Source organism: Cryptomeria japonica, chromosome 5 (assembly GCF_030272615.1).
Source record: "Cryptomeria japonica chromosome 5, Sugi_1.0, whole genome shotgun sequence".
Taxonomy (NCBI): Eukaryota; Viridiplantae; Streptophyta; class Pinopsida; order Cupressales; family Cupressaceae; genus Cryptomeria; species Cryptomeria japonica.
In genome coordinates, this window is record NC_081409.1 from 204,714,679 (window position 1) to 204,737,516 (window position 22,838).

Sequence of the window (22,838 nt, forward strand, 5' to 3'; positions counted from 1 at the left end):
TTGAAGATTGTTGGTTTTTGGTTTTTGGCATTTCTATTTTGGCACTTTGATGGTTTTTCCATCTTGTGTTGCCATCAATGCCAAAGGGGGAGATTGTTGGTATTTTGGATATGTTGATATGGTTTTGTCATTGATGTCAACACTTGTCAACACTTATCAACACTTGGAGATTCTTATTTATGTTCACCGGCATGATCAGTGACTTATGTACAGTTGCCAGTATCTGGTTCACTGACACTTGGAATGAATTGGAGACTACTTGTTTATGTCAAAGACAGCGTTTGGACACTTGGTTTTGGTGATTTGTTCATTGGTCTAAATCGGGTTTGCATATTTTTTGTTACCGGCAAATAGGTCTAGGTTATGGACCGACAAGCATATCTATTCCAGATCAGCACAACACGTCATGAAGATGATTTATTGTTATTGTAAATGCATTGAGCCGACATCATGCATCTCATATTGATTCACTTGTAATTGATCTTATTGTAATATCTTAGTGAGCCAACCTACTCATTTGGTCTTAGGTTTTTCTATATATGTAAGATCTCATTTATGAGATTGTGTAGAAGAGTGTGGAAAAGGATTGTAATAAGGTATATGTGATTATAAGCAGAGCTATACATGCAAACATCATTCAAGATTGAAGGAAGGTTTGAAGAAGGCAAATCAGAGCTTAACTGGTACTGAATCCAGCATATGAAGATGCTATTTGGAGCAGTACATTATCATTGGATTTAACCATCCAATTGTAGTCAGTGTGACTTTCATTTTGTGATTGAGCAGTGAGCTCTAGGCATTTGGCCTTTCTACATGTGCAGACTCCATATTGTACACACATACTATCTGCAGTAGTATCATCTGATTGTTGGTAAGGCTTCCCACCGTGGTTTTGCCCCTTACAGGGTTTCCACGTACAAATAACTGTGTTATGTGTTGTGTATGTTATTTGTCTTTCTGTTTCATGCATTAAGCTTTACCCATACTACAATTAACTATTAAGCTGTCTACCGACATTAAGCATTAAGTTTGGTTAAGTTAGTCTTTGTTTTGTATTTATTGGACAACTAATTCACCACCACCAGCCCCCCCCCCTCCCTCTCAGTTGCCTTTGGTACCTAACACTTTTTAACTTTGCAAAATGAAATTCATTTTATGCCCCAAACTAAAAATTTTGTTGATTTTTAATCCAAAATGAAAGATGAAGTTTTTTTTTAAACCAAAAAGTAAAGTGAATTCTTTTTAAATCTAACTTTAACAGAAAAATCTTAGATAGAAAAAGAAATAAACTTTCTAAATCCCTAACTCCTCAAATCCTGCAAAACAAGAAGTTAGCAAAAACCTGCACAAGAAAAGACAACAGTTAGTGAAATGAAGGTTTTTGGTGGGCTTCTACAAGCCTAAAATTTGAATTTTCAGTTACATAATATTTTTTTTCAACTCTCTATTACAAAAGCGCTACTCTATGTAAACACAAAACAACTACTTTAATACAAACGTGCTAAAAGACTAACAAATGCGCTAAAAGAACAATAAATGCGCTACCAGATGGACAAATGCGTTAATAAAAATTGTTAAACAGAATGAAATCTCTGTCAAACAGAGAGCACAAACACGCTAAATGAGTGACAATAGCGCTATTTAACCAACAATAGTGCTATAACTTTGACAAATGTGCTAATTCTAAGCCAAACGCGCTAGAATGCAGATAAAGGCACTAAATCCTCAACTATCGAAGGCACTAAAACGCGTGTCAATAGCCCTAAAGTGTAACCTGTGTGTGGCAATTTTGGTAATTTTTACAAAAAAAGTTAGTAGTTTCAATCAGAAGGTTGCATGTTAGATCCAGGTCGGGTTCACCAAATGATGCACTGCAAAAAGGAATGTTAGGAACACAAGATTCAAATGTTAATGTTGTTAATATCAATCAGAAATGAAATAGAAATGAAACTACAATCCTAAGCATGCATATCAAGAGAGATATCAAAAACATTATAGAAAGCACACAAAAACGGAGGAAAGACACTAAACCCTCCCAAATGCTCATAGCTGCTCCCCCCTTGTTCCTCTCCTCTCCAAGTTCCACATGAGTGTATCCCTCAACGTTCTACACTACTATGGATGTCTTATGAAGATTCAAGATTATGAAAATGATTAATTATTCAAATACAACAAGCTAAATATGAGAAAGCCTAATTAATCTATGTTGATTTTAACCAGAATAACAAAGAAAAGTTCTCCTAGATGCTCTCTCAAATTTGGTATAAGTTTGATGCATACAAGATTTTAGGATCTGGATGAAGAAGGAATGGGCTCTATTTATAGGGAAAATTGGGCAATGGATGGCGAAGATTGGATAATCTTAACAATGGTCAAGGTTGATGGGTTTATGATCCATGTGAGGGCTTTCAACCCAATCCTAGGATGACAAATGTCAACATGAGATGGCTTGAGAGGAGAGGGAAGAAGCATTAAATGCTTAAGATGACATGAAGGTTACCTTGGGAGGTAATGTTAGGCTTGTTAGCATTATACACTCTAATGAGAATTGAAGGTGTTGTCATTGATGGCAACCTTGTGGAAACCTTCAGGTTACCTTGTGGTATTCATTTGGTAAACCACCAACAGGCACTGACACCGGCAGGTACTTCATCGGTAACGACAACAATGCATACTGGCACCCTAGCCGACATGAACAAACTTTTATTTAATTTATTTAATTGTAAATATCTTTTGTAAAGCTGAAATGGTATATTGTAATAGACTCATATATGTATGAGATCCTGTAAATCATATTTGTGAGAAAAAAAGAGTAAGAGATAGTAGATAGGTAGAAGAGATGAGCGAATATTAAGGAAGATTTTGTATAAGGTTTATGGTTATAGTATGAGCTCAAACCGGTACTAAACCTGGCATAGAAGATGTTGAATTGTAGGAGTAAATTATATTGAATTCTCATATTCCATTTTGTAAGTCAATGAGACTTCCATTTTGTAGATTGAGTAGTGAGCTCTAGGCAGTTGGCCTTCCTGGATGTGCAGACACCACATTGTAAGTAATATCCATTCATTGGCTAGTGAGTGAATATTGTGGGTGACAAATCCCATTGAGGTTTTTCCCACGTCAGGTTTCCTCATTAAACATCTTGTGTTATGGTGTGTTTTCTATGTTGTCTTTATTGTTCCTATTTACTGCATTATCTCTTATTTATCGATACATTGTTTTGGAATGCAAAATACTTAATAAGGTTAAATATTTTGTTAACCGGCTAGATACTAATTCACCCCCTCCCCCTCTCAGTATCTTTGGGACTGTCATTAATCCTAACAATTGGTATCAAAGCTTGGTCCTCTATTTTCAAAAGTCTAACAGCTTGAGGAAGATTCTGACACTGGTACAGATGGAGAACTTAAGAAAACAATTATAAGGAGCTCTTGTGGACTATGATGCAGAGAAGTTGAAGAATATCAAACTTGAAGATGATCTGAGGACTGCATAGGAATTCATTCAAGGACTTCAGGAGAATCTTATTATTGCTAGAAATAAAAGAAAAGAACTTCATGAGAAGATGCAAAGTGATGATGATGAAAAGGAAATTCTTAATGATCTTGTGAACAAAATGAGGCAAGAAATGAGAAATGAAATGCAAGATATGACTATGAGATTTTGTAAAGACATTGAAGATAAAAAGAAGAATGAAGATGACTTGACTAGGAGACTCAATGATGCTGGAAATAAAAATCTAAGACTCAGTCATGAAAATGATATGTTGAAGACATATCTGATTCACATGCAACATGATAAAACTGAACTTATGAGACAAAAAGGAATTCTGGAAAATGAGTTCGCTACTGCAAATCAACATAAAGAGAAATTCAAGAAAAGTTAAGAAGAACTTGATAATATGCTGAAAAGTCAGAAACCTAATGGAGATACTAATGGACTTGGATTTGAAGTTGGAGAAAGTTCTGGTACTGCAAACAATCATGATAACAGTAAACCGGTAAGACAACCTAATACTTACAAATTTAATGAGAAATGCTTTAACTGTAACAAGTATGGTCATAGAGCAAATCAGTGTAGATCTAGAAACAATCAGAACATTAATGCACCCACCGGTCAATGTTCCAAATGCAACAAAATTGGTCATAATTCATAAAACTGCAGAATGAATGTGAGATGTCATGTTTGTGGAAGATTTGGGCACTTATCTAATCAATTCATAACATAAACCGACATAGGATATGGAAAGGCTATTCAGAAGAATAATGTGACTTGTTATGCTTGTAACAAGATTGGACATATTGCAAAATTTTGTAGAAGCAAGACTTCATCAGCAACTAATAAAAGACCTAGTTTGAAAGTCAAAGAGAAAGTAGATGAAGTAAAGCAAGAATTTTCAAAATAGTGGATTAGAAAGAGAGATCAGAATGTTGGCGAGACTATTCCTTCACCGATAGAACAGAGTATTACTCCATCAGCAGGAGATTCTTCATCCAACTGAAAAAGTAACCCTTTGGGGGTATTGTAGCAAGTTGAATATCATGTAGTTTACCCTCGATTGATGGTGAGAAGATGGACTTCATCTCTACCGATAGATGTGTTAAGTTTCACTTAACCGACGAGCATTTAATGCGGTTGTTGAAAGAAAAGACATTATAAATCATCGATTTTCCCCCTTTTTCGATTCACCGAGCATTCAAACTTTCAGAGAGCGTGAAATCTGAGAGAAGGTATCCAAGGCGAATAAGTGAAGCGATTTCTTTCAAGTGCTCAACCTTTATCAAGCAGCTTAAGGTATTTCTCAAATGGCTTCCTCTTATGCTCCCGAATTTATTGCAAACCCTACTGTTGTGGAAGTTGTAAAACGCCCTAGGCTCACTTTCAAAATTATTCCCGAGATAGCTAAGCAAGATGATTCCATAGGTGCATTTTCAAAAATTCATAAAGGTGTTGCTTATGCAGAAGACCCTAGAATTTATATTTACTGCAATATTAAGGAATTAGGTTCTGAGGAAGTGTTAAATATGTGTAGAACTGTTATCTATGATGAAAATGGCAATGTCAAGCCTGAACACAAGATAATTAAGACCTTAGGTTTTATGGAAATCTTGGACATCCCTGAATTTCCTAAGGAGGTAGTGAGAATTGTCCTTAGCAGGGTACATGGAGAATTTCTTTGGTTAGATTCAGTTTGCAAACTTACCAAGGAAGCAACTAGGGCAGTGACATGTTTACCCTCCACCGGTAGTAGGCCAAGCAAGACAAAGAAGGTACCTAAAAACACAATCATGACCTTAACTTGAGCACCATCTGATAGTAGATCTCTGAGAGTAAATGACATCAAGGATATCAATGTCAGATTCATAAGTATGATTTTAGGATACAAGACCACACATGCAAACCGACTTAATTTAGTTTCTAGTCTTTGCATCAAAAGTGCTTATGATATGGTAAATAATGATGCAAAAATAGATGTGTGTGAGTGGCTAAGGATGAATTGATAGACAACCTGAAAAAGATAAAAGGTGATAAGAAAGGAACATTCTGTTCTGGCAATCTTTTGGTATGTCTTATGTTGTATTTCTCAAAACAAGTTCCCGGTATTGGACAAAAAGATTTTGGATATGACATATCGGTAGGAAAACAATTTTAAGAAGCCTTCACCGGCATGGGTACTGATAAGGAAAACAATATAACTGAGTATTTGAAACCCTTCCAAGTGAAAATGAAAACCAGAGAGATACTACCACAAAGTATAGTAGACAAATATAACAAAGAAATATGTTTTGTGATTAAAAAGGATGAAATATGGATGGAAGTAGTTCTTCCTAGAACTGTATGGGTAACTGAAATGGGGTATGATGCAGATGTGAATATTATTGAAACTTATGCTAAAGCCCTGTTAGAAGCACCTAGAGAACCCACATAATTTTTTTTTGGTAATGCTGAAATAATTGAAGTGGTGTACAGACAATGAAACAGAGAAAGAAAAGAGAAAAGTACATAAGGAGTGCAACAAAACAAGTAAAGGAAATCAAAGAAAACATCTAGAACATTACTGGAATAAAGGAAAGTAAACTAGAAGGATTACAACTGGAGGCACATATCTCACCGATTGGTACATCATCTGACAGTGAAATACCTGTTGAGTTAAAGAGAGTTGATAGGAAGAGAAAACCCTCACCGGTACCCTCTCCTTCACCCAAGAAAACAAGAAAGAAACAACAGGCGGTAAGACAACCGGCAAAGAAGTTGACACCAAAGAAGAAACAAAAACAGGTTATAACACCTCTGGATAATTTACTGAGTGAAATCACTGATGACGGCAACTTAACAAATGTGAGCAAACTGTATAATACATTCACTGATTCTGAGAAGGAAAGTATTGAGAACAACATAATTATACATCTGGACATTTACAAGAAAGTGTTAATTGAAGTTGTAGATGATTTGCCAAATGAATTGTATAGAAGGTTAGATGCAAAAAGGATTTCAGTTATGGAGTTAGATAAGAAACTTAAGATTGAAAAACTTCTAGCTCTACATCCAGTTAACTCTAAAGAGGAGATTGATGAACTAATTAGTGAAGCTAATAGATCAGTTTTTGCAAGTGGTCACCAACATGTGAGCTTAATGGCAGGAAGAGTCAATGAAATTGCAGAGGAAACAACTAATAAATGGGATTATCTTTTTTGTAGAGAAGGAAAAATAGGAAGAATTAAATAGACCTAAGAAAACTTTCAAAGTATATCAGAAGGACAGAGACAAAGGAAAATAAATTGGTGGAATACCCAACATCAAAATAACTAACAACCTACCACTACCCTTGGTCACTACATAGGTAAATACTAAGGACATACCAGCTACTGAAAATATAGACACAAGACATGAGGACACTAACCCTGAATCAGAAATTTTATTCACCATGAATATTGATACTCAGGAAGTGAACATTTTTATGGACAAGGACAACATTGAGGTAAAGAAAGATATTGCTAATACTGAAAAACATTGTTGAGCAACCGACAGAAAATGGTGAGGTTGAAACACAAATAGAGCATTCAGAGCAACCTTTGGACCGTGGAATGAATACTAGAAGTCTTGATGTTGGCACTGAGAAACCTATAGAGATAGTGACAGAGATACCAGTAGCAGATAACATAGAGAACCGACAGATACACAGGTAAATATTGAGATAGTACAACCGGTAATCACTGAGAAACCCAAACCATTGCTAGTTGAAATGTAAACTTAGACTGATCCACCAGAGGTCGATACAAGCAAATTGGTTACTAGTACTGCAAGCACTGAGCTAGTAAAGGCAGTTGGTCAAACATTTGGTACTTCACTAAGTGAATTCAGACCTATAAATGTGACAGAGGTACTTCTAGACTCAATCAAGAAGATAACTGACTGTAATGCATTGGCCTATAAGGCGATTGATGATACTATACCCATTCTTAAAATGATTACACCAAAATGCAATATAGATCATGTAAAGGATTCTTTAAGTCAGTTAGACACATTGTCTAAATTCATTGTTGAAATGTAAAAACAGTTGACAAAATAAATGAGGAAACATTCAAAGAGAAAATGGAAAAAGAAAAATTCTTTGAGGAAACAATAAGGATGTGCACTGAACACATTAACACACTTTTACCGGCATTGAATACAACAATTTTAGAGTATAAGGAACTATACAGGGATACATGCAAGCCACAACTGTTGACACAAGACATTGAAAAGGAAATAAGCAGAGTACAAAAAGAGATAGATGATATAGCTGATAACATCATTGGTTCATCCAAACCTATATCAGTTATTGAGAAAGAGATAGTAGGATTTGAGGAAAAGTTGGAGAAACTAGAGAAAGAAAAAGCAAGGATCAAGGCAAATGCTAGAGAGCTTAAGTACAAACTTAGTCCTAAACTGGATAACCTTATCTCTCTAAGAAAAGAGATCTTTGAGGCATTAATTCAAGGGAAAAGGTCACTGGAAGAGCATATGCATCATCTGACTGACACAATCCAAAGAACTAAGGCAACCATGAAGGACAACAACAGATTCATATAGAGTTTAAACTTGGTTTTGGCTGACATATTTCAGATTGTAACCAACCTTTTACAAAATTCAAGGTGAAATTTTGCACTCATTTGACAATTTTTGACAACCTTTGTCATTGATGTCAAAGGGGGAGTAGTGGACAGAGAAAAATGGCTAATCAAAGGAGATCATTTGCTCAGGGGGAGCACACATTTTTGGTAAATGTTTGGAACAGATTTTGGATTTTTTTCATGAGTGTTGCCATCAATGCCAAAGGGAGAGATTATTGGCATTATACACTCTAATGAGAATTGAAGGTGTTGTCATTGATGGCAACCTTATGGCATTCATATGGTAAACCACCGACAGGCACTTCATCGACAGTGGCAACAATGCATACCGACACCCTAGTCGACAGGAACAAACTTTTGTTTATTGTATTTAATTGTAAATATCTTTTGTAAAGCTGACATGGTATATTGTAATAGACTCATATATGTCTGAGATCTTGTAAATCATATTTGTGATAAAAAAGAGTAAGAGACAGGAGATAGGTAGAAGAGATGAGCAAATATTAAGGAAGATTTTGTATAAGGTTTATGGTTATAGTATGAGCTTAAACCGGTACTGAACCTGGTATAGCAGATGCTGAATTGTAGTAGTACATTATATTGAATTCTCATAATCTATTTTGTAAGTCAGTGAGACTTCCATTTTGTAGATTGAGCAATGAGCTCTAGGCAGCTGGCCTTCCTGCAAGTGAAGGCACCACATTGTAAGTAATATCCATTCATTGGCCAATGAGTGAATATTGCAGGTCACAAATCCCACCGAGGTTTTTCCCACACCGAGTTTCCTTGTTAAACATCTTGTGTTATGGTGTATTTTCTATGTAATTGTCTTTATTGTTCCTATTTACTGAATTAGCTCTTATTTACTAGTACACTATTTTGGAATGCAAAATTCTTAATAAGGTTAAATATTTTGTTAACCAGTTAGATACTGATTCACCCCCCCCCCCCTCTCAATATCTTTGGGACTTTCATTAGGCCTAACAAGGCCTGAGTTGAATGAATAAAGCCTTTATCCAATGAATAATGCCTTTATCCAATGGACAAACTCTTGTGCAAGAGTTAGTGGGGATAACCATGGTCAAAGCAATGAATGCTTGAAGAGACCCATGAGTTAAATGGGAGTTGAAGTAGAGGGAAAGTCTCTAACCATGTGGGTGAGTTGAGTTAACCATTAATGGTTATGTAAGAGACATAAATGGTTATGTAAGAACCATTAATGGTTTGGAAGACTTTAGGGGTTAACTTGTTGAAAACATAAAGCCTTTAATGCATTTCAAAGACTTTGAGGCTTTGGGAAGTGACTCCAAGTTGCATAGGAATGTGACAATAATTAGGGAGGGTGATTAGGCTAATTAGGAATGGTTTAGAATATTCTAGAATGGGTTAGAAGAGTCTAGAATGGGTTAGAAGAGTCTAGTGGGTTTGGTGGGCGAGAGAAAATAAGATTTTAATTAAAATAAAATTCATTATTTCAACCAAATAGGTGCAACTTGCATTTGTAGGAGAATGCAAGTGGGGGGGTAGTTTAGGGATTTAAATAAATGTTTATTTATTTATTTAAGTGAGGAAAGGAGGTTAAATTAAATAAGTGTGTTTTATTCATTTAATTGATTTGGAGTGTGGCTTGATGAATTAATTTAAATAAATTGAATAATTTATTTAGTTAATAGAAGAAGAGGTTGAGGATGAATTAATTAAATATTAATTTAATTAACTGATTATTGATGGTTAACTAATCAAATAAATAGTAAATATTCATTTAATTAAGTGGACAGAATTATGTGACTACACATACATGACAATTTCTATAGCAACATAATATCCAATTCGTCTAAAACTCATTTATTTTTATTTACCATTTTTTAGACTAGAGGAATTGGGTAGCCACCCTATAAACAAAAGTGTGTTGGTAAACTTTTTAACATGAGCACTAATGTTAGCGCGACACATCCTCAAGTACCACATGGGCTAGGGAGAAACTGAACCTCGTGACCTTTTGCTTTACCATAGGAAGCTCTCACTAATCAAGCCAAGCTCCTAGACCTCAATTTACCATTTTAAAGCAACATATATGCATACATATTTTAAAGGCTTGAAATTTACCTACCTATCATTTTTTTTATCCATTTGTTGACACCCTATCTTTGTGACTTAATCTCATTCTAGGAAGTGGAGTAGCAATTTTGAGACTTAACACTATTGTTGATGATCTATGTAAAAAATCTAATGATAAATACTCCCTCCTATTGGTGTTGCATTAGTTTTTCAAATTTTTAATTGTGTGGGGGAAAAAGTGACACTAAGCAAACATGCCCTAATCTCACTTTCAACCACACACTTGTGGAATACGAAAGAGCCTAGAGGTATCACACAATTGGCTACTTCTTTTTGTGGAAGAGAGAGCCATGGGCTACCTATTAGGATTTCTATTCCTTTGTTGTAATTGAAAGATAAAATGATGCAAGTTCAATTCCTAACCCAAAGTGCAAGTATGAACTAATAACAAGATTGCAGAATTGAACTTAAACAATGGAAAGCTGTAAACACAAGGACAAAACAAGAATTCAAATGCGTACCCGGAGTTAAAATCTGACTGAAAATGTTCGGGACGGGGGCGCGGGCGCCACTGTCCTGATTCTGCCCCTGAAACTGCTCCGGAAACTGTTGTTTTGCAAAGTTGTCAAAAATGCTGAAAACTGCTGTCAGAAGGACCAGGGCGCCCAGCGCCCCTGTCTTGGCAGGACTAGGGCACCCCATGCCCCTGTCCTGGTCTTTTGCTCTGAGATTTGGTGTGAAGTTCGGTCTCCGTCTGCTTCTTCCGGATCTGTAACCTGCGGCGTCGTCCGAGTCCCGAAACCTGAACTTATATCTGAAAAGGTGTTTGGGCGGCTATATAGGGTTTTGCCTTAGTCAAACCCCCTCTTCGGTGATTTCCACCTCCACGAATAGCCAAGTTGTATTGTAAAATGTATTGTGTGTGCAGACCTAGTGTGTGTGCAAGGTCCTTAAATGCAAGTAAGCAAACTAGAGCAACCTAGAAAGTAAACCCTAATTGCTTGTAAATGATAATGTAAATGCTCTAAATCAAGATGCAAAGTGATCTAAAGCATGAATAAAGGATATATTGAAGCTTATGCAAAGACATGAAAACAACATGAAATCATACCCAACCCTCAAGGGAGGAGTACAAGCCAATCTTCAGTCGGTAATCTCCTATTGTTCTTCAATGTCTTCCAAGCCCTAAATGAATGAAATTGATGAATGCTTGATGGATGGATGTTGAATGTTATTGAAGTCTTCAAAGATCTGCTCTTTCGCTGCATAGAAGGTCCTTGAAAGCCAAAATTCGGATCCTTTCAAATGAAGAAAGGGAGCTCTTATATATGAAACTCTAGGTCTTAATTTCGACTTTTGGCCGACCTAGAGATTGAATATCCCGCCAATTTCTTGGGGTTAAGCTTTATTTTATGATTGGGTCGTGCTCCTAAAATTTTGAGAAAAATGTTCGGGACCATGTGCACGCCGGGCGCCATGGTCCCGACAACTTTTCACCAAATTTTCAGGGCCATCGGATATGATGATTTTAGAGAGAATCCCGAAGTTATAGCTGATTTTGAGATGTTTTGACCCCCGAAATCAAGCCCCCAAGTTCAAAATAGGACCTAATTAGGGTTTTTGATTAAATGATGTATTGGAAGAATAAAATGAAAGGGGCACACTTTAATGAAAGGGCCCAACTTTATGATGTGGGAGATGATGAAATAGAACCTTAGACCTAATTAATTTGACTAATTAAGTGCTAAAGAGGAAATGCAATGCAAAATGCAAAATGCGCCAAGGTGGGTGCTAAACTAGGTGTGAAATTGTACCACCCTAGCAAGTGCATACAATTTACGACGCTACATTTAGCCCCCACTTTAGTGGTCATATGAACACTACATGCATATGCAAGCTAAAGTACAAAAAAGTAAACATTATTTGAAAAAGGATATATCCATAAGTCTGTCGAACGAAGCCCCCAACGGTATCTGCAGTACACAGTTAGGAACCGCACCCTACAAAACACACGTTAGATCACAAAATCACCTAATGCTTACTAAGGAAGGTGATGAAAATTCAAGGGTAGCTATATGCCCCCCCCTGTTTCGGCTTGCTAATTTTAGTGAGTTGAAACAGGGTATCATGTTTACCACTTCGAATTGTTAAAGAATATTGATGACAAATGCTCACAAGAAGATTTGATATGAGATCAGAAACTAATGGAGAATCATTTGGTAAGAAAGAGGACTAAATCTCAATTCCAACACAACAAAGAGTGTGAAGATTTGAGAGTTCTCTAACACAAGATGAAGGATGTAAATGGAAACAAAATGCAAAGAGAAAGAAAGGAAAAAAGCATGAATACACACATTGGTGATCCATGAGAAGAATAGTGAGAGAGAAAACATGGACTTCTCGCCCCTAGATCTTGTCTAGGTGATCCATGGGAAAAAGGACATGGAAAACTAGCCCCTAGAGTCTGTCTAGGTGATCCATGTAAGGGAGGAGAGTGAGAAAGTCTAGCCTTATGCCGCTAGTTCCACTCAACCTCGTGCATGTGTGTGTAAGGGAGGTTAGAAGCACCTCATAGGAGTCTATGCCTGAGTATGCTACAACCTGTATATGTATAGTACAAAAGTGTGACATCTCGCTCTAAGAGTCTTTGCTCTGGTTCCGAGAATAATCACCTTGCATAAAAGAAAAAAATGGAGACATCTCGCTCTAAGAGTCTGTGCTCTGGTTCCGAGAATGACCCATTGCTCAAAAAGTGTAATGTTTATGTCATAAGCAAAGTAGAACAAGGATACCTACCTTCATCACAAAAGAAGATACCCCAAAAATGCAACAATGTCATAGATCCAAGCAAGAGAGTTTTGTACTCTTTAAGCAAGGATAAGATAGTTGAAAAGGGATATCTTGTAGTATGTGTAAAGGAGATCCTTAGAGGAGAAGAGATCTTTGTACAAAAGACACCTATCCTCGAGAGGAATTGTGTTAGACAAATATAACATCTTCTAGAATAAGACAAAGAAGAGAATAAGAATGCAATACTTTCTTTCGCGAGGTGAAAGTGATTCTTAATGAAGGATGACGCTCTTTTTAACCCAATTGGGAGAGTGAATTCATTATGGATGTATTTTACCAAGTGAAAAAGAGGTCGTAGTCAAGGACTTACACCTCTTGTAAGAGAGAATCCTTTGAACAAACGACAACAAATGCGTACCAGGCATAACATCAAGTAATAAAGTCCACACCATCCACAAAATAGGAAAAAGTGGATCCTTAGATAAAAATAAGGAAAGATCATTGCCTCCCAAGGATAAGGACAATGAGAAGGACTTACACAATCTTCTAGGGAGAGACTTGGACATAAGCAAAAGAAGAGATGTATGAAATCACTCTTGTCCCCATAGGAACAAGAAAATTAGGCTATTATGTTGCTTCAAAAAATATGATTGCACTTGAAATTGTACCATCATGAATGACAATGAGCCCCCAGTAAATGAGCTACCAATGTCACATAATGATGAGCAACATAATAGCCATTAATGTTATTTAAAGACATGATAGACTAAATGAGGTATTTGAATATGACATGTTGAATGCTCAACTATAAGTGAGATCAAAAACATGTATAAAATGATAAAAATTGAAGAAGGAAAGTTACGAGAAATCTTAGAAGAGAGATGAGTGTAATTTATTAGAGCCTTATCCCTGGAGGAAAGGACTTTATGATGAATAGGAGATAAAGATTCATAATTGGATTTAGAAATTTGAGGGGAGTCATAAAGAGATTTGTTCATCGCCAAGATTTCCTTATGAGGGGAATGAGAGTTGATAGAAGTAGAAGATGATTTAGTTGAAGTGAGATCATCATTACTACTAAATATAGCATTCACATTGAGAGATGGTCTTTTAGATGCTTTGGTGGGCTTAGAAAGATTATATCCAAGTCCACATGAATATTCATGCATGTTATGTTCTAAAGGAACTTTAATTCCTTGTTCATTTGCGCCACAACCATTTCCACTATAGCCACTCTTAGCCAAAATGTGAAAACCACGACCATAACGATTAGCCATTTCAGAAAGAAAGGGTGGTTTTTCATAAGACAAAGAATCAAATTTTTCAGAATTAGAGGTGTGAGGAGAAGAAGTTTGAGAAGCGGCCACAAAATTATTGCTCATAGGTTTAGGTAAGACTGATTGATCTCTAGTTTCTTCCTTCTTTTTAACTTTAAACTCTCTAGGAGGAACCCTATACTCACCCACAAAGGTGGGATTGAAATCAAGAGATCCCCAATCGTCTTCTGCGAGAACCTTCCCAGGATCAAAAGCCTTTTCATGTGTAGATTCAAGTTGAGAAGAATCTTCTTCAGGAGCTTCAGACTCATCCAAAGAATTTTGATTATCAGAGGGTGATGATTCATCCATAGGTATCTTGTTTAACGAGTCATCACTAGAAGAGGAAGGTTTAGAAGAACTCCCTTTGGAAGTAGATGTTTGCAAACAAGCTTGAAAATTAGTATCACCTATCAAGGTATATGTCTTATTGTTATAAATGAATTTAACTTGTCTATGCAATGTAGAGGGGACAGCTTGCATACTGTGAATCCAAGGTCTCCCTAATAACAAGTTGTATGTTAGATTTCCTGACATAACATGGATAGGAGTAGGCAAAGTAACAGGTCCCGCTGTGATGGGTAAGGTGATAATACCTAATGAAGACTTAGCCACATTATCAAAGCCTCGAATGGGACGAGAGTCAGGCTCAATAAGGGATGTATCCACATTCATCTTATGCAATAGATTAATGCTACACACATTAAGGCCAGAGCCATTATCTACCAATGTTCGTCTTATAGCAGTTTCATTTATGACAACCACAATCATCAAGGGATCATATTGATGTTGAATTTCACTAGTAGGCAACTCATCTTGAGTAAACACAATTTGAGCTTTAGGATTCATCACAGAGTTAACCAAAGACACTATATTACTAGATGTATTAGGTGGAGGAACATTCAAATCTTTCAAGGCATCTTGTAGCATTCCATGATGAGCGGAAGAAGTTTGGATCAAATCCCAAAGGGATATCTTAGCAGGGGTAGCTTTAAGTTGTTCTATGAGATCATATTCCTTACCAAGAACTTGTGAAATACGTGGAGCTTGAGGAAGAATAGGTTGAGAAGGAGGAAGTGAAGTTGGGATAACTAGAGGAGGATTAGGTTGCCTATTGTTTCTTGTGTTATAAGTATGGGCAACCACATGATAACTCTCTCTAGTTAGTTGCTTAGCATACTCATAAGGGCTCTTAGAAGAATAACCTCCTTGCACAGTAATAATAGGTTTCTTAGGAGTACAAAAAGAATCATTAGCATAACCACCTTGAACCACTAAAATAGGTTTATTTAAAGGTTGAGAATTTTGAGAAGGACAAGCACCTTGGACAGTGAAGAGAGGTTTGTTAGGTGTTTCATTCACACGTATCAAATTAATTGAGGATGGTTTAGAGGAATGAACAAAAGTGTTGGAAGAATTATTGATAGTCTTCTCTTGCACTAAAATCTTATCACAGATTAAATCAATTTTAGGAGAGAGACAAGGGGTAGGCATTGATGTTCCAGTAGGAAGAGTAATACTAGGAAAGGTCATATCATCCTCTATCATCAAAGGATCTACATGGGGAATAAACTCTCTAGGAGAAGGATCAACATTACTCTCTAAAGTCTCACTTTTGAGAGGGAGATCTTTGAAAGAAATGTTAACCATCTTGCTTTGAACTAGGGTATCCTTATGAGTAGAACCAAGTTGAGGAGAGGGAGATGCTTTATTTTTAGAGGGAGAATGATTGAGATTCAAGGAAGATGAGAAACTATCAAGGGAGTTTTTAATCTTGATTTCATCCCCTTTGGATAGGGGTAGAGAATAATCTATACCTTCTTCTAATGGTTCATCCCAAATAGTGAGGTTGTTGAAAGGAATGTTTGAAGTATTGTCAATTTCGGGAGAGGAGATAACATTGTTTATTAATTCCTCATCCTTAGGAGGGAGAGAATCAATAGATGTGTTAAAATAATCCTCTTTCCTCAAAATATATTCAATATGATCTTTAGGGGAGAGAGAATTAGGGAAATTGCTTATTATTTCATCTTCTTTCTCTAAGGGATGCTTATGGGTAGGACAAACTTTAGGAGAAGGATAAGCATTTATCATTAATTCATCATCTCTAGTGGGAATTTTGTTGGAAAAGGAAAGGCCATCACTAGGAAATGTAGGGTTAATGTCATCTTCTTGCACAAAAGGATCCTCATGAAGGGAGTGTTTTTTAGGGGACACAAAGGCATCAAGGGCATCATTCAACAAAGCATGATCATATCTATTAAAAGGTTTATCTTTTGATTCAAAAGGAGATATCTCTTCATAGAGGGGATCATTGAAAACAACCATGTTACTAGATTTAGTGGAAGAACTGATGGGAATGTACCCTTGAGAGGAATCATTCGACTTATCTTTCTCATCACAACGAAATGGCATAGTAACAATGTTTATGATTTTTTGGTAAAATGAAGGTTTGGTATATTTAGGTTTCAAAAATTCATCTAAAGCTTCATCTAACTCATAATCATCACAAATATGAACATCTTGCAAATAAAAATCTGACATTTTGAAATTGCATAAAATTTAAACACACAATGCAAAGAAACACACTTTTTTTTTTTTTCTTTTTTTCTTTTTAATGAAAATGAAATGAAAACACACTAAATCTAGATCTAGATCTAACAAATGCAATGCAAGAGGAAGCAATGATAGATTCACATCGGGTTCACAAAAATGTGTGGGGGAAAAAGTGACACTAAGCAAACATGCCCTAATCTCACTTTCAACCACACACTTGTGGAATACGAAAGAGCCTAGAGGTATCACACAATTGGCTACTTCTTTTTGTGGAAGAGAGAGCCACGGGCTACCTATTAGGATTTCTATTCCTTTGTTGTAATTGAAAGATAAAATGATGCAAGTTCAATTCCTAACCCAAAGTGCAAGTATGAACTAATAACAAGATTGCAGAATTGAACTTAAACAATGGAAAGCTGTAAACACAAGGACAAAACAAGAATTCAAATGCGTACCCAGAGTTAAAATCTGACTGAAAATGTTCGGGACGGGGGCGCGGGCGCCACTGTCCTGATTCTGCCCCTGAAACTGCTCCGGAAACTGTTGTTTTGCAAAGTTGTCAAAAATGCTGAAAACTGCTGTCAGAAGGACCAGGGCGCCCAGCGTCCCTGTCCCAGGGACCAGGGCGCCCCACGCCCCTGTCCTGGTCTTTTGCTCTGAGATTTGGTGTGAAGTTCGGTCTCCGTCTGCTTCTTCCGGATCTGTAACCTGCGGCGTCGTCCGAGTCCCGAAACCTGAACTTATATCTGAAAAGGTGTTTGGGCGGCTATATAGGGTTTTGCCTTAGTCAAACCCCCGCTTCGGTGATTTCCACCTCCACGAATAGCCAAGTTGTATTGTAAAATGTATTGTGTGTGCAGACCTAGTGTGTGTGCAAGGTCCTTAAATGCAAGTAAGCAAACTAGAGCAACCTAGAAAGTAAACCCTAATTGCTTGTAAATGATAATGTAAATGCTCTATATCAAGATGCAAAGTGATCTAAAGCATGAATAAAGGATATATTGAAGCTTATGCAAAGACATGAAAACAACATGAAATCATACCCAACCCTCAAGGGAGGAGTACAAGCCAATCTTCAGTCGGTAATCTCCTATTGTTCTTCAATGTCTTCCAAGCCCTAAATGAATGAAATTTATGAATTCTTGATGGATGGATGTTGAATGTTATTGAAGTCTTCAAAGATCTTCTCTTTCACTGCACAGAAGGTCCTTGAAAGCCAAAATTCGGATCCTTTCAAATGAAGAAAGAGAGCTCTTATATATGAAACCCTAGGTCTTAATTTCGACTTTTGGCTGACCTAGAGATTGAATATCCCGCCAATTTCTTGGGGTTAAGCTTTATTTTATGATTGGGTCGTGCTCCTAAAATTTCGGGAAAAATGTCCGGGACCATGTGCATGCCGGGTGCCATGGTCCCGACAAATTTTCACCAAATTTTCAGGGTCGTCGGATATGATGATTTTAGAGAGAATCCTGAAGTTACAGCTGATTTCAAGATGTTTTGACCCCCGAAATCAAGCCCCCAAGTTCAAAATAGGACCTAATTAGGGTTTTTGATTAAATGATGTATTGGAAGAATAAAATGAAAGGGGCACACTTTAATGAAAGGGCCCAACTTTATGATGTGGGAGATGATGAAATAGAACCTTAGACCTAATTAATTTGACTAATTAAGTGCTAAAGAGGAAATGCAATGCAAAATGCAAAATGCGCCAAGGTGGGTGCTAAACTAGGTGTGAAATTGTACCACCCTAGCAAGTGCGTACAATTTACGACGCTACATTAATATTGTGTTTGGGCTTGTTCATTTGAATCACTTGATTCTACAAGACTTTGAGGGTATGCCTTTTTGCCACTTGAGTTTTTGTGAATATTGTACTATTATCTTTTTAGTTAATTTAAAAGTAAAGTAGAAATAAATTTGTAGAAAAAAAAAGAATATTTGAATTTCTGCATGTATGTTCAATCTCCCACCTCTTAATTTCTTATAGATATCTCACTACAATATTGTTTTACCGATGTCATACATGACTATGTAACTAGATCTTACATGATCTAGAGTAAAAATTGGCACCCACTATAACTCTCTCCTACTATGTTTTCAACCAAAAAATCACCAAGGAAGATAGGTTACATGGTCTTTCCTTATATTATTGAGTTGGCTAACACAATCCCAAGTGTTGCCCTTGCTTCTTGTTGAAAGTAACCAATTTTGAATGGATTTTCCACAACTCTAGCTATCTAACAATGATAATTTTGATGGGTGCAATCAAAGGAGATGATTGAGGAGAATACGTAAGTTGATGAACTAGCCAAGTAGATTAACATTGGCACTTAGTAGCCAAAGTGCCAACCCATGTTTAAGAAAAGAGTATCTCTTGATCTACAAATGACAAAGAAATCTTTAGAATAACATTCACAAGAAGTAATACAAACTCCTTTAACCACAATATCTTATGTTATGATCACCAAATACAACACATTGTCCTTGTTTGGTAGAGGTAGTTTGTGAGACTAAACAAAGATCTCAAATAGAGAAATAATATAATTCATCTCCAAATACTTTCCTACAGAATATGTTTCATCCATTTTTTTCTTCTTAATATTGACAATGCTCATAATAACCTAATCAAAGGCATGAATTTGGTATTTTTAACAATGTTCCATCGAGAAGAAATAAAAATCATCTTAGCCAAGTTTGATGAAATGCGCTCCTAACGATTGCAAGAACTCCACCACAGTGGACCATTATGGAAGGCTAAACCTTCCCTAGCAAAGAACATGAACATTAATGAGTGTCATAGAAAATAAAGGTCCATTATAGTATGTCAACAAAAGCAACTCTTATTACACAGAGGTTCTAAGATTTCTCAAAAACCAAAAGAAACTTCTTTCTATTAGCATTACTTTTGCATGGTCCTCTCTCTGTGAATGATGGATTTCTTGCATGCAAACTACTGCAGATCAATAAGTCTAACTAAGCCTCTTTCACCATTAATTTAATAGTTTGGGCGGTGGTTCTTTTTATATAAATCATGCATTCACCAGATTGTAAGTAATGTAACAAATTAATTTAATTTTCATTCATATGCATATTCATTTATCTGCTCTGTTCATTTCTTTTGTTCTCTGCATCTGCAAGTTTTTCTTTTATCTTCTTGCTAGATCCATAATTGTTTTTGCAGGTTTAGCTACAAAATTTAACATGTATCAGAGCTTAGGAGTTAGGAAGAAAAAGTGTAAACTTTTTTTTTGTAGGTACTACAGATCAGATCTTTTGCAAAGTATGAAATTTCCAGCCTCTTCTCTTCGCATACCATACAACTATTTCAAATGGAAGTCAAAGATTATACTTCAACTTAAAGTAGAGGCTTGTATTGAATAGTCATGGATACAAAAGTTGAACCTAATCCTGCTATTGAAAATCCCAATATTTCAATAGGAAGGACGAGGTGTTTGGTCTTCTATAGTTGTCCATGTATCCATAATTGTTGTTTCATGTTAAAGCATGCACAACACCATATGAAGTTTAGACTAAGTTGAAGACTCTTTTTGGGAAGCAAGATGAAATGCGAGGTCACGTTCTAGAAAATGAGCTCAGCTCATTAGATCCGAGAAATTTTGAAAACATTCAAGACTTTTTCACAAGGTTCAAATACTTATTACTCCTGCTAAAAGAATGTGGAATTGACAAATCCAAAGAATAAAACAATTTAATTCTTGCTATTTTTTCAAAATCGGATCCTAAATATGCTATATATTTGTCTCTTCTTTTCACATAGTTAGGCTTTCAATAGGAGAAAGTTGGAGGATTCCTACTCTTGATGATTTCATTGAGTCTTTTATACATGAGTAGGATAAGCTCATAAAAATGGGTACTTTAAAAGATTCTAAAGCTCATACACTTGTTGTGCATACAAGTGAGAAGACCAATGAGAAGAAAAATTCTCAATCCAATACAGAGAAGAAGACATCTGGTGAGCCTTGCAATTTTTGTGGCAAGGTGAGACATGCAATCAATAGGTTTTGGAAGAGACTAGAGGCTTTAGAGGAGGCCATGCAACATCATATTTCAGCCACTCAATCTTCTTCATCACAGACAGACCAATTTCAAGGTCATGCTCTTTCTGCACGGGCCTTGCTTTCATCTTCTACTTCTCCTTTGCGACACATTGTTTCAGTGGACCTGTCATGCTTCTCCTTTATCATATTATGAGGGATTTTTTCTATTGTTAGTGCTAACGCTTCTTTGATTTTGTTTCTGACTTTGATCGGTTCTTTAAACTATCGGCATATGTATTTTCGACTAGTAGCTTCTTGCATGGTTGAGTAGTGTCATGGGGTCACTCGTGGAAATGGTTGAGTCTAGTACAAAGAATGAACTACAAAAACAAGAAAATTAGAAATTATAACGTATCCACCAAAATACAACTAGAACAATATGATGATCCAAAAGAAGCCACAACAAACTTTAATTAGTGATTGGTTTTTAAAATGTCTTCTCCTGCTCAGTTTTTTGCATCTACATTTTGACCATTGCTTGGGTGTGGCACCTTTTCTTCAGCTAGGTGTGGTGTCCCTCCTTCTTCCTCGTTGGCTCTGCTCCCTCCCCCCTTGGGCGTTGGCTTCTCTAGGGACTCGACTGTCGCTACTTATGCATTGCCTCTTCCCCGCGACTCCCCTATTCCTGAAGTGGTCTTCCCGCTTGCTGGTGGTGGTTTTGGTGCTCCCCGCGTGGGAGCTTCCCTTTTGGAAGATGGTCCCCCTCTCGTGGATGCCCTCCTAGAGAGCATTGTTGTTACTAACTCTTTTGCTCTCGATAATGGTTCTCAACTGACTGCTATTGGTGCTAAGGTTCTGCCCAGGCCTTCTTTTGTTGGCAAGCATAGCTTTGCTCATGTGGCTAGGTCTACTACCTAACTCTCCAGGGGTGTTTTTCCTCTTCCCTATGCCAAATCCTCCCCCGTGGTGGTTTGTGGGAAAGATGTTGTGGACAATATTCGGTTGTACCAACGTTGTGCATTAGTTTTCAGATTCTCTAGGCTCTGGCCTTCACTTTCTGACCTCCATCATTAGGTGAGTGACTCCTGGAGACCTTTGGTAGCTCATAATGTTGAGCTTTTTCCTTGTGCTAAGGGATTTTTTATAGCTTCTTTTACTTCTTTGACTAATAGGGACCTGGTTTTGGACAAGCTGTGGGCTTGGGGAGTTCACCCCCTCTCTGTTAAGCCTTGGACAACTTCTTTCAACCCTCTCACTGAACCATTTAATTTGTGTCCAGTTTGGGTTCGCCTTTCAAAACTCTCTCTCCATTTTTGGGAGCTTTCTTGCTATGAGACTATTGGTAACTCTTTAAGCCAATTCTTAAAGGTGGATGATACCATGCCTTCTATGGACCACACTACCTTTTCTCGAATCCTTGTTGATATTGACATCTCTTTGCCTCTCTTTGGAGATGTGGTTCTTATGGTTGGTGATTAGCCTTGGACACAACAGTTAGACTTTGAGGGTCTTCCCTTCCGCTGTCGAAAATGTTTCTCTACGGGCCATCTTGCTTCGGACTTCTCTATCTGACACCACAAAGGTGTTGCTACTTGGTGGAAGTATGCTACTGTTGATCACTTGACCATCTATGCTGTTGAATCTGATTTGGATGGTTCCTCTCAGGAGGTTGAGGTGCCTTCTACTACTGTTGATCCTGTTGTTGATTCCATCATTTTGGCTCTTCCTGCCTCAACGGACCCTGTTGCCTCTGATTTGCAGCTTCTCTCTACACCTACTGGTCCTTCTTCTGATGCTCTGCAGTAGCCTTCTGTTCTGCAACTATCTCCTATTCTGCAGCAGTTTAGTGTTGTCTTGCAGCAACCTGATGCTAGCTTCACTAATGGCCTTGATAACAATATCGCTTGAACTGTTGTTTGTCTTAGGCGGAAGGGGAAGTCCTCCCCAACCCCCCCCCCCTTGGATCGGGTCTCCACACCCCTTCTTGAGTTGGGTCTTTG